General features: G+C 37.0%; 1 protein-coding gene and 1 long non-coding RNA gene across 3 annotated transcripts in view; one reads left to right on the top strand and one right to left on the bottom strand.

Annotated features, from left to right (window-relative positions):
- Window positions 1-12,988, bottom strand: part of WT1 (WT1 transcription factor) — a 340,397-nt gene that overhangs the window by 228,466 nt on the left and 98,943 nt on the right. The gene's annotated exons all lie outside the window — the stretch shown is intronic.
- The window catches only part of LOC134164502 (uncharacterized), a 32,177-nt gene continuing 26,231 nt past the window's right edge, over window positions 7,043-12,988 (top strand). For both annotated transcript variants that reach the window (XR_009965168.1, XR_009965169.1), the window contains exons 1-2: window positions 7,043-7,832; window positions 11,145-11,248. This is a non-coding gene — a long non-coding RNA (uncharacterized LOC134164502). The remainder of the gene's footprint in view (window positions 7,833-11,144; window positions 11,249-12,988) is intronic.

The following is a 12,988-nucleotide window of genomic DNA, read 5'->3' as shown; positions in this document are numbered from 1 at the left end:
TCATTGATTATACTTGAAATGGGAAAGGGTTTTCATATATATACTGCTCAAAACACATTCTCAATCTGGACATGTTTTTTTAATATGTCAGGTATATATATATTTTGCTTTCTATAAAAGCATGTAAAATCCTGCATGTTTACTTCAAAAGCCTCACTCTTCCTTAAACTATTGCCCTCTGTAGTATTTGACAGCTCACTCAGACTTCAAGATTTATCTGTTCTTTATACAGCCTACACCTCAGGTTTTTACCAGAGTACCAGCTAAAGCCATGGAACAATACTCGTTCCAAGCCAGTAAATGATCTCATTTCATACGCACATTCTCTATCTGTGTCCAAGTCCCTACAAGGCGAGTATACAATGCTATTTCCTGCAAAAGAAAACCTCTGAAATCAGTCAGTGTGACAAGAAACTCAGATTAGATTCAGCAAAAGGTTCACAAAGACTTAGCCAAATTGGCTGTTTCTGATTTTTAATGACACCTAAAATCATGTTTGAACCACTCCAGTTGAAGCAAAGCCACTTCTTTTCCAGACCAGTTTCCTCCCACAGCACCACAAACCAGCAAGGCAACAACTGATCTGCAATAAACAGATCCTTACTGAGGTGTTATAAATATTACATATAAAATTACACTGTTATATACATATTTGGCAATGTCACAACATCCACAAAAACCCTGTACTATAATCGTAATTCTCCCAAAAAATCACAAGTGAAAAGCCTCATGCTCGCAGAACATAACCATACTGCTTCAGAAATTCTACTTCATGCAAACCAAAATATATTTTCCATGCAAAAGAAGAGGTCAACCTAAGACATAACTTACATGTATTGCAATTTTTTACAGGAAAGAAACCTAAAAATGTGGAAAGAGGTACATGGTAGGTGCATCAATATAAAGTTAGTACTTTAAAAATGCATAGGAAAAATCCATAAGTGTATTCCACTGCAACTGTGGATAAACTAAATTGGCATGTTGATGAATGTGAGAAGAATGTCATTAGTAATACTGCAGATTTTAGCCTAATAGAGACAAGTTCAAAATACAGCCCCAGTGAAAACAGGCTGAACTCACACTTCAATACATTTTAGATTCATGTCCATATTTGTTACCTTGTAATAAGGATTTAATTAACAGAATGCTTCCGTATAATCAAATAATTTCACAGGCCAAGCACAAAACATAGCAACCACCTTCTAAAGCCTGACAGAACAAGATCAGTAAGATTTAGGTTGCAAAATATTGGTTACTGAACATTACTTTCTTGAGGTTCATAACTGATTCAATTATGAATTTGTAGATATTTACTTTTTACTTATTACTGCACTCTCTTCTTTTGTGCTCTCACACTCTGCCTTATTTTTTATTTGAGATGAAATGAAAGTGATCTAAGTTGTACTGCCCAGGACAAGGAAGAAGAGAAACCACCAAATTCTGGAATCCTCAAATGCAGTGTTCCCACAGTTGTAGACTCTTACGAGGATTTGGGACAGAGGATGTGTGATCCACCAACTCCTACTAACTTAATTTCAGTAGGCTTGTTCTTCTCCTTATACTTCTGTTGCTTTTCCGAGCGAACACAAGAGGGCACAGCTCTTGTGCAGTCTGTGTTTGTATTCAGCATACGCCAAATTAAAATCACTTCCTCTTACATGCAAAGGATTCCCCCGTGGAATGCCCAAATGCCAAAATAAGGCAGAGCAGAAGACAAAAAAAATCTTATGTACAAATAATTTCAGATACTATACAAAAACTAAAATGCTGTACGTGAAATAAGATTACCAAGTGATAAAGGTAAATCAGAACCTCAAAAAGCAACATGTAGCATGTACAACTTAAAATATTTGTTTCAGGAAATATGACACTGATTCAACTAACACCTAAAGATCCTGAATATAAAGCATCCTGGAAAAGGAAATATGGAATGACTCAGTAAAAGAATCAGCCTGATAACAGAAGGGAAACAAAGTGAGAGTATAGAATTCTTCCCTGCATTAATCCTTTGAGGCTAAGCTTATCAGTTTATTTTTAACATAATGATTAAAAAAGGGTGAGGTCGGAAGACTTGCTAGTTTCTGTGCTCAGCAATAATTAAATACATTATTAATTAGGTAATAGTAACAGAACTAGCCTTTGTTGAAGTTAAAGGGGAAAAGGGAAAAACTCTGTAGTGCAGGTAAGCCACACATACAGTCAGAGACTACATGCAAGCACCAAGAAGCTAATCAGAAGTCAGGGGCTGACAAGAAATACCATTCAGAGCTGACTATTAACAGGGGTGCTTCCACTCACAGCTCAAGCACTTTCTCGCAAACGCTTTCTCCCAAAGCAGAATCAGACAGGTAAATGCCACCAGGTATTTGGCTATCTCCTCACCCACCTACTAAGACCCTGCACCTGATACAGCACACCTCCCATAAAACTGCATTATTTACAGAGTCACTCCTGCCTTCGGAGGAGTCAAGCACATAAATTTACCTTGCCAAAGAATGGTGCTTTTACAACACATGGTAACATTATTAGCAGATGCAGGCAACTTCTGTTTTTTATGCGTGTGGACAATTCATATAAGCAACAAACTGCTCTGTCTTCTTAGCTTAAAAGCACCTGTCTTCAAGAGGAAGGTAAAGCCTAAGGAAATCCACTGTGAGATCTGAATGAGAAAGATGCAGTCTGAAAAGCCGCTCACAAGGAACATGCAAATGGAAATAGGGGCTGACATCAACTCTACAGTGGAAATATGCTCTAAAAAGTGCTATAACATACATACCTGATTAGAGCAGAGATTCCATACAAATTCCGTAGTTTCTATGGTATATCACAAATCTGAAAACAGCTTTGGCTATAAGATTTAAAACCTTTTTTACATTGTTGATCTTAGTACACTTTTTTTCGTGAGTAAATACTTTGCTTTTACTATTAAAATTTTAAGAAGCAAGAACTGGACTGGAAAGACACCCCTGTCAGACATGACTGCCTACGAGACATCAGATAACATGGTTCAATTCAGAACAGGACTTACACATGGCAATGCTCAGTATCAAGAAGCTTGGCTGTAAGTGCTCAGAAGTGTCTGAAACTCTACCTTCTTCCTAGGAGAGACATTTTCTTACATCCCAAAACCCCATCCTGTATCTCAGATACCTTTGTCATCTTGCTGGATGTAGATGACTGGCTCACTTTTCTTTGAAAGTAAGCTCAGTGAAAACAACACTCTAACAGGAATCACTGTGTCCAAAAAGCAAGAAACCTGAGTGTACTACTCCCTCAGTGAAAAGATTTCAAAACACTTTCCACAAGACTGCCCTAACCATTAGGTTGCAGGCAATAGGACAGCAAAGACATCTGCCAGCTCTATGACAGCACATCTCTGCACATACACAGGTTCTAAACATCAGAAGCCCAAAATACCATTTTCCTCCTCCTTTCTTAGAATTATTTATATAAGCAAGTGCACTGTGCCTGTTTGTCCTCAATATAAAGACACAACTGAAAACTACAATGGTACTTCACCTTGGGAAAAAATGACAAAAAGCAATTCTAGTTTGTCCAGAGTTGAGTTCAAAAATTGAGCAGTATCTAAGAGAGGAAGGAATAAGCACAGCATCGCAGTAAAAGAATAGACTGTTTCTTCTGATTAAGTTACCAGCCCTTGCATACAGTTTTAGGCAAAATGATTAAAACCAATTTAAAAAATTACAGCTCAGTAAAATATGAGGCACATGTAGCTACTTGCGTTCAACTACTTCAGCAGTATGATACAAGTTTTCCATAAAAACAGAATTATTTTGTAATTCTTTTCAGAATTAACCATTTCAAAAGTAGTAACAGACTTTAAAAGAAAACAAAGATCCCATCAGTCTACATTACTTTCTGGCTCCATTCTCTCAAATGTTATATATTACTTCACATATGCTTGTTTTTATCTGTCAACATGGTTTATTGTTAGGGAAGTGTAGTATCAGCTGTCTCTTCCCTGCCAACAAAGCTACTTCATTAAAGTTAATAGTGTTTGACTTCCAGAGGATCTTTTACCAAGGTAACACAAAAAACTTCTGCTTGTCATTATTTTTCCAGCAATAAAGACACTAAATGGATGCCGTATCCCCTTAACCTTTTAACAAAGAAATCCATTCCATTAATACATTGAAAACATTGAAGAATTCTATTTACTAAATTACTTCAGCTGTGAGCAACCAAACTGTTAAACACACACCATCAGATGGCAGACCTCACTGTAGTAGTGAATATCTGCCTTGGTTTGTGGCAGACTACCATGCAAAGGTTCCTATGCACCTGCGTTAATCTGCATTGCCTTCTGTCTAATGTTACCTCTTAAAGGGTGTAACTAGTCACATTAAACAACATGAAACATTTAGCAGCAAAAAATGGATATATTTAAAAGCCACTTCCATAAATAAAATGCTGACATTTTAAACAAAAATCTGTCATGAAACCTTTCATAAAACCACTTAGGGACTGAGCTTATGTGTTTTTATACAATACACATATATTCTACTAAGTAAAAATGCAAAAACATGACAATCATCAGGAACAACTTCTTGCATACACAAGTAAAAATAACAAAACCCAGCAGTCTTTAAAAACATCAGTTTCATATGTTAGAACCATCTGGCATATTCACAAATGTTTGTTAACTCTAACATATGTTTATCAGATCAAAAAGAAAAGGACTGGAGTTCAAACCAATTTTACTCAAAATATATGATATGTTCTATAAAAATCTTGTATACCTCAATAACCTGCAGCAGAAGAAAAATAAAATATATTTTATGCAGTATTAAGAAACATCCAATCTTCTAAAAGGCATTACAATAAAATATCATTAAAATAGAGACGATTAATCTAATGCTTAGTAAAAACTGTAAATAGTATGACGTAATAGTATATAAGACAGTAATAGAATAATAATAGTAAATATTATAAGACAGGTTTCCCATGCATGCAACCCTCTAAATACAAGAAGGAAATTTTTTGTCATTCATTTTTACATGAATAATCTCAGTACCACATTTTCAACATGTACAGGCACATCAAGACTACTCAATGTAACTAGAAATACGTAAGGTCATTTAACTGCGGCATTGCTGAGGAACAAGAGAATAAGACAAGTACGTACGCCTTCACAGCATCTAACTATTTTTTAAAATAACATCTTTTTCAATGTGCTTTTCACCTCAGTAAGTACATGCATATGTGTAAGGATACAAAACCATTGTCTATCAGAAATTCATGTCAATTGCAGACTGCAAAACCGAAGTCCATCAAACGTTTCAATACATAGAATCTGAAGTATATTTACTCGGTGAACCCCTCCACATGAACTTACAGAAGGCAACAAGGCTGAAAATGAGCTATGTATATTGCATAAATCAAGTATTAAGGCTATTTAGTACTTTAGAACCTTTATGCTTAGGCATACGAAGGTGTGCAAGCAAAGCCCGTGGTAGCTGGCACAAGGGGGAGCAGTCGGGTAATATTAACAAGGCTTGTGACCCCCCTTGGAAAGGCTCAAGATTCAGGTTTGCAGAACCTGCTCGCAGGCTGACTCAGCCCTCGGACTAGCTGACATGCCCTCGGAAGAGCACCTACCAAAAGAACCAGAAAGCTCACTTTGTCACAACCATCCTCTCCATATGAGTACTCCAAAACAGCTTTGGCAATGGCAATGCCTGATGCAATGTTTGCACCTGTTTTCTAAAAGTCAAAATGGGTAATCACAGCTGCAATTGGTTTCTGTTTCTCCCTTAGCTTCAATACCCAAATGTTTGTTGGGGAGAAGAGAACTTCCATACAATTATTTCATTTTGGTAATACAGCAACACTGCAAATCAAGTGAATTACAAGATATCAGAGAGTATCATGTCAGTCTCTATGTGCTCCTGCATTTCAATTCATTTCAAATGTTATAAGGAAATACCAAATATCAGCTTTTACTCCACCCTGAGGAAGCTAGTTAGTTGCAGCACACATTGAAATATATTAAAAGGAATCTGTAAATCATTGGCTCTGTGAGCAATCCCTCTGGAGACATCTGGAAGGAGATCCTCAGTCCATGTTCACTGTCACAGTCTACCGTGATGTTCTTACAGATTCACACAGCTGTAGCACTTCCTGTGTTAGCTGTCTGGAAATCACCTTCTCCAATACCCAGGACTGTATGCTCTATAAGGACTCTGAATTCTTTTAGTTTCATATTTGTAAAGCACAGAATTAGACACAACCACCTTCTGTCCATGACTAGCAATCTTTGCTGCTACACATAAACACCATTTAGAACAAAAACTGAAAAAATAATTATCTCTATAAAAGAGGTAACCGTTCATACTGAAGTGCCAAATGAAAACTGATTTTAAGGAAAAACAAAAATCATCAAGCAAACAGATTAGAAGCAGTGAATCAGACAGTCAGAGTTCACTTCTAATCCAGAGCTTCAATCAATAACTGCTTTCTACGTAAGAGATATCTTTCATAAATTAATTTGTACTATTATTATATTTAAGTCTTCATAATTCTGAGAAAGAAAACTGCAAATATCAGACAGAAAAATCCTCCATCCAGCCATTTTACTAGTGATTATTCCACATTTTAGATAGCTTTATAAAATAAATTCATACGTGCAAAACCCCACCTCAATTCCACAGAAACCAAGGTGATTGTTTCCACAGAAACTGAGTGAGCTTCACCAGCTTCACATTGTTCACTACACCACAGACCGCAATCTGTCCATTAACATTTTGAAATGCACTAAAATACTAGAGCTTCATACTCAGGTAGGATACAAAAAAATCCCCAAGCAACCCATACCTTTTTAATCCTTCCAATCTGTTTTATGCAAGCTCTTTCATAAATTGAAAGGATCATTACCTCAGTCTGTTTAGACCTCGGACTTGACCTCTCCACCCTAGAAAAATTCTATAATCTGAGGGACTACCCTCATAGGATAATTTACTCTAAATACTTGAAAACCATTACTCGGCAACACCTGCAAGCAAGTTTTATCTGCACAGAATTGCTGAATTTGTTTCACCAGATGAGAAGACCATGATCATCATTGAAAGTAATGTAACAGAATCCCTTCAGCACAGCAGAATCTGAAATGCAGGTCCAATAAATCAGCCAGTTAGTTTAATTATAAAGGATATTTAGAGTGGAATCATTCCAAAAACATTACAGATAGGCCAATTAGTCACCATCTTCCCTCAGAATAAAGTGAACATAAACTGTATTCTTACTTCTGTAGGTTCCATGAAGATTTTCATCTGGAAGAAAAACTTCTCCCATTTAAATCCACACTGTTCTTTTTCACTTACTGCACAAAGTTATGAGAAGAAGGAAAGATTTAAGGTTTTTTAACCAAAGTATCTGTTTGAAGTTCCAAGTAAACCCTTGACAGGGCCCAGCTTGCCAAGAGATATGCTTTCTACCAGTAAGCAAGGAAATCTATCCATAATTTTTTTTTTCCTTTTTTTAAAGAAAATAAAACATTTCCTTTGGAATTTATTCTCTCTTTTAACCTTATGCTCACTGCCCAACACAAACACACACCTTTCCCCAAGGACGGGGAAAAACTCCAAGCACCCCAGGGGACTCTGGTGGTGGTGAAGCCCCCAGCGCAGGGCAGCCATTTTGTGCCCCTTCAGGGCACAGCCCCAGGCAAGGGGGCTCAGCCAGCCTGGTGTTTGAGGCTCTGGCTGTGCCATACACACATGACATTGCTTCCTGCGTCATCCACAGGTTGTTTCTCAGCATTTTTGTGCAGAAGACCCAGCATTTTTCTTCAGAAATACCATCGCCTCCCATGGGTATGGACATGGTGCCTGAGGCATAAGGGGGAGCACAGGGGAACCACTGCCAGAGAGGGCTGATAAATGGCTGGGGGTAGAGGAAAGGTCTTAACCTTGCAGTGTGTGTTTTAAAAAGAAAGGGGCAGTCTTTTTAGGCCTTGCATTTGTCTTCCTTATATGAGGAAAATGCTATAATCTGAAGGACTGCACTTTTGTTTTCAAGGATAGTTTGTTCTAAATACATGTGTCATCATCAGTATGACGGACTGATAAGTAAATCGAATAAGAGTGTTCCAAACCATTCACTTTTATTACACAGTAGCTGGTATGTTACACTACAACACTGTTCACCTGATGAATCCAGTTCATACAATGGTGCTGAGATCCATGATGTGCCTATGAAGAAAAAAGGACACTTATTTTATCTAGTCTAGATAGTAAGAAGATAGTCTCCTATCACCTGGTCCAAGGCTAGTTTCGCCAACAGTAAGAAGGAGATCTGTAGTACGTGGTAATCTGGGGTTTTCTTCTCTATAAATTATGTTTTATCACAGTGAGAGATTTGTACAATCTAATGAGAAAGCAGTGAGTGTATGAGAGCAAGCCCAAAATTCAAGAAAACATTAGCCCTGGGCAGGTTATTTAACAGGGCCTCTAGAGTGCAGTCATAAAAAGAGGGATGAATTTCAAAGGTAACACAGCACAACAAACGGCTGAGCAGCAACAACGTCATGTAACTGCCAAGCAGAATATGGCTGACGCTCAACAATTCACAAAAAGCAGAAACTTGATAAGAATAGAATGGATGTTCATTTTCAAGCAGAAGATAAGATATGGATTAAAGTTCAATCTCAGGGTAGCGCACAGAAAGATTTTACGGCTACACTAACCCCAAACCAGAAAATTTCTTACTGAGTTAAGTAATAGGGTAAATGGAACCACAGTATTTATGGTACACACTGTGTGCTGCTGTGGGATGTAAATCCTCGCACATTCACAGTGCTGGGATTCTGGCAGCCTTTATTCTGGAATTGTGGTAGAATTCAATTTTTGTATTCTTTACATTTCCCTCTCTGATTTCATCTACATGGACATTAAATTTATTCATTACTGTACGTTTTTTACCTCAGTCACTCAGTATTTAGCTCTCCCTCAAGAAAAGGAAATAACCACAAAGAGGGTGGTAACCACGTAATCTCTTACATACAAATAATGTTAACTTTCTTTCATTTTTTCATTACATACATATCATTTCTACCCAGGTATATCTTGGCCTAAAGATGATAATTAGTTAATACATGGGAGAAGGAGATCTTGGGAAGGAAAAGTGCTGGACAACAGGAGCCAGCTCAAGGAAATAATTCCTTGCTTTCTGATAAGCATTGCATGCACTGCAAATTAACTGGAGAAGCAGCAAACAGATGGGTTGACAAGGCTTGTGTCACTGGCAAAAAAAAGGCAGGGAAGAAGGACTGAGAACACGATTAGTTAGGAAAAAGACAAACAAAGCTATACATGGTTTTTAAGCCAACGAAGAAAATTAAAGTAGAATAAAAATCTACCAGAGCAATTGAGAAACTATATTAAGTTTCTTACAGACCTGACAATGGATCAGCCTTCAAAAATGTTCTAGGACACTCCTAAGGTGTATAGTGTGAGCAAATTGAGTCCATTATTCAAAACAGGAATGAATATGAATCTTTAGCTTTTAGGAATCTGGTGCTGCCATTATATCTTGATGGAAGCATTGCGGGAACTGACTGACTCATTTTTGCCACCATTTTAGCTTCCTTTAGGTCATTGAGCAAATCACTTGATGCTGGCAGGTCTCCTTCTGTAATACAAGTCTGTTGGAAATATTTCCCTTTGCCCATTTTTTGTCTAAGCAGGCTATAAACTCTCTGAAGAAGCACAGTCTCTTGCACAAAAGTGCTGCAGCAATGAAAATAATAATTTCTGAGGTTTTTTCAAACTGCAAATTCTTGCTTTACTAAGACAAAATATCCAGATTTGAAAGACTTGATGACATTTTCTGAAATGTTATTAAGGATTATCCATAGGGATACACCAGAATTCACCAGAAGTTCATTAGTCACCTTTTTCAGGCTATGAAGATGTATTTGTTTAGATTTATATGGAAAGGAGCAGCAGACTTTTCCAGTGCCCCTCTTGTCCTACCCTTCCTTTCATGTCTTTCTCCCACTCTCAGCTTCACTTTTTTTTCCATGCTGCCTCTTATAGTTTGAATAACTTCCCATCTGCCACATGCCAAATCTCCTTTAGATCCTTCTTTAAAACCTACTTCCTTCACACAGCCTATTTATGCTGATATTTTCACCAAGACATCTCCATTCATTCCCCATCTGAACTGTTGTCCCATAAATCATATTTGTCTTGCTTAGATTGTCAGTGCTAAACATAAAGCATGGTCCGGATGTTCTAGCAGTCATTCCTAGTCTGCTGCCATATGAATGATAGCAGGGTCTTGTATCAATTTCTGTACATTTCCCAGAAGGACAGAGGAGAAAAAATTATTCAAAGAACTTCACAACAGCCCTCAAGGCTTGTCTGTATTACACAGCTGGGAACAAACATCTTTCCCTCCTGTGAACTACAACTCACAACATTATTAGTTAACCAGAGGTTAAGGGTAAGAAACAAATGTTTGTTCCTATTACACCCGACAGATCCTTACACATACACAAGCATCTCAGCAGATATTTAAACGTGCCTTTCTTCTTGCTTCTGGAAGTGAATATTTCAAATGACACAGGAAAGGAACCTGAGTAGGAAGAATAGTTATTAGTCCTTAACAGTCAATAACAGATATGAATTGCTTAAAATTTGATGAGAAAGATCTGTGAGCAGTTTTGAACATGAATTTTGTCAGGACATGTTCAGTCAACAGCTCTTCATTTCAATTGTGAAGATTAATGTTTTTTTCCATGAAACTAATGCCAAAACTTTGACTCACTGGAAATAAAACATTAGTTTAAAGAGCTACTCATTATCATTTGTTTTACAGTAAAAAATAAATTTCATGAATTAAGATATAAACCATTTTGTCACATAACAGCACTTTGGAAAAGACATGGAAGGTGACCTATGTACAAATAGTTCATCCAGTGTTTCCAAGTTCCCAACTACTGTAACACTTGCACAGTTTACATGGAAAAAGGGAAGGAAGCTTTGCTTGCTCAGGCTGTTGACTTAGATTAGCTTTCCTCTGTAAACTGAAATTACTATTCTGTAAAGTAGAAATTATAATGCATACCTTACAAGAGTACGGTGGTGACTGACTGCCATTTTCGTTACCCATAGTGTGCAGAGTGTGCAGAATCCTACCCTGTATGTTAACACACGTGGATCTAGTATCAGCTGTGGCCTGGATGCACCCTCAAAAATATCTTCTGGGACATGACAACTTTACCCATGTGAGTAGAGATTTCTCAGAAAAAAAAAAATCCTGGCATAGGGCAAAGAGGTTGTATGGGTTGTAATAGCAAAGTAATGAGCGTTTCTTGGAAGTAGATCTGCATCTTCAGCACTTATTGCTGCTATGTGAAAGACAGTAGCAATAGATCCGAAAGCCGTCTTCTTGTCTGCAAAGATTTTATCCACACAAGAAAGCAAAACTTGAGAGGTTCCAACTTCTGTGAAATATGAATGGGAATGGATGGTGTACAGCATCTTGCAGAATAAATTCATGTTTGTTTGAAATCAAAACAAAAATCTTTAGCATTGAAAATCTATGTTAAATATCTAAATGAGACAAGAAAAATAGAGATAGGCATTTAAGTTTTTAATTTTTTTTATATATAATAATAATTGTCAGTTCTGGAGTATCAAAAGATCACACTGGGAATTCTTGCAAATTTTTTATATCGTTAACTTCAAATTCTCCTGTATTTTCTAGAAAATTCTGTGGACAGCAGTTGTTCTGTCATGCATTCAACAGGATAGATCTCATTTTATACTGCATTTAATCTAAGGTTTTATTCTCATTTTTGCTTTGTGACACACTGTTTCTCTCAATTTTGCTCTCAGACCACATTATTTTTTTCAGCTTTTCTTCCTCTACATAGTATTTTAGACTCATTATCAATTTACTGAGATCTGGAACTGGTATTCTTGGCTTTAAGGATGCTCTAAAATGACAAACCTGGGAAAGCACTGGCAAATCATGACTTTGCAACTGAGGACATATATTCTGCAAAGGCTGAGAATCCTTGGAATCTGCAGAATTCCTAAACCCCAGTGGGTTTAATGCTCCTGCTGCCTCTAAAATACCAGTGCTTTGATGTATGTCCCATTTCCTGGATTCACTAGAACTGTGTATTTTGGGATATTTGCAGACCGTTTAAGTTTTCATTTCTGAATACACATCCTAAATATTCAGAAATACTTCATTTTCTGAAGAAACTAAAAGTGAAAAAGTTTTTACAGAGCACATGTAGATAACCTGAAATGTATTTCCTCTGTAAAAGCTGATTTCTCCAAAGTTCCTAATATTGGACATGATTTTGGTTCTGCAATATGAAATACCTTGAAAAGGTCGTGATTTTTCAGAAGACAGATGGGTAGTTTCAGAAAACAATACATTTTCCCTTTAGAAAACAATAGAACTTCAGTGTGCCCCCACTTGATTACTTAAAAATGGAAGCAAAGTTTTTAGTTTCTATGGATAAGCTGGGCATGCATAAAATCACTCTGGATTCTTATGCTGCTTCTTGTTCCACGTCCAAAAGTGCTCCGTTTGTAAATAGGAACTTCATCTTCCTTTACTGTTGGTTTTCTAAGCTCATTTGGATCTTAATATTTACAAGAAAGACTTTTCATGCTTTTCACATTATCACAGATGGTAATTGCTCGGATACATCTGTGAGAGCTCACTACCTTCATTTCAGGCTCTCCAGTTCTAATTCAGGAATGCACTTCAGCAAATCCATCATTTCTAAGCAGTGTGTAGACTACAGACATTTTTCTGAATGGGAATGTTTTCTTATAGATCATACATCTGGAACCCACCAAATACGTATTGTCACGCAACATGAGGAAGATTTATATCAAATCTTATATCAAATTTATATCAAATCTTCCTGGGGTTAACTGTTCGCGGAATACAAAAAATCCAAAATAACAAAACCAAACATGTTTGGAAATGAAGTTATTAG

This window comes from Pezoporus occidentalis, unplaced genomic scaffold (assembly GCF_034315485.1).
Source record: "Pezoporus occidentalis ecotype Australia unplaced genomic scaffold, CSIRO_AGI_Poc_V1 ctg22, whole genome shotgun sequence".
In the NCBI taxonomy this organism is placed as follows: Eukaryota; Metazoa; Chordata; class Aves; order Psittaciformes; family Psittacidae; genus Pezoporus; species Pezoporus occidentalis.
Note: the sequence above shows the minus strand (reverse complement) of the source record. Positions and strands in the feature narration are given on the sequence as shown.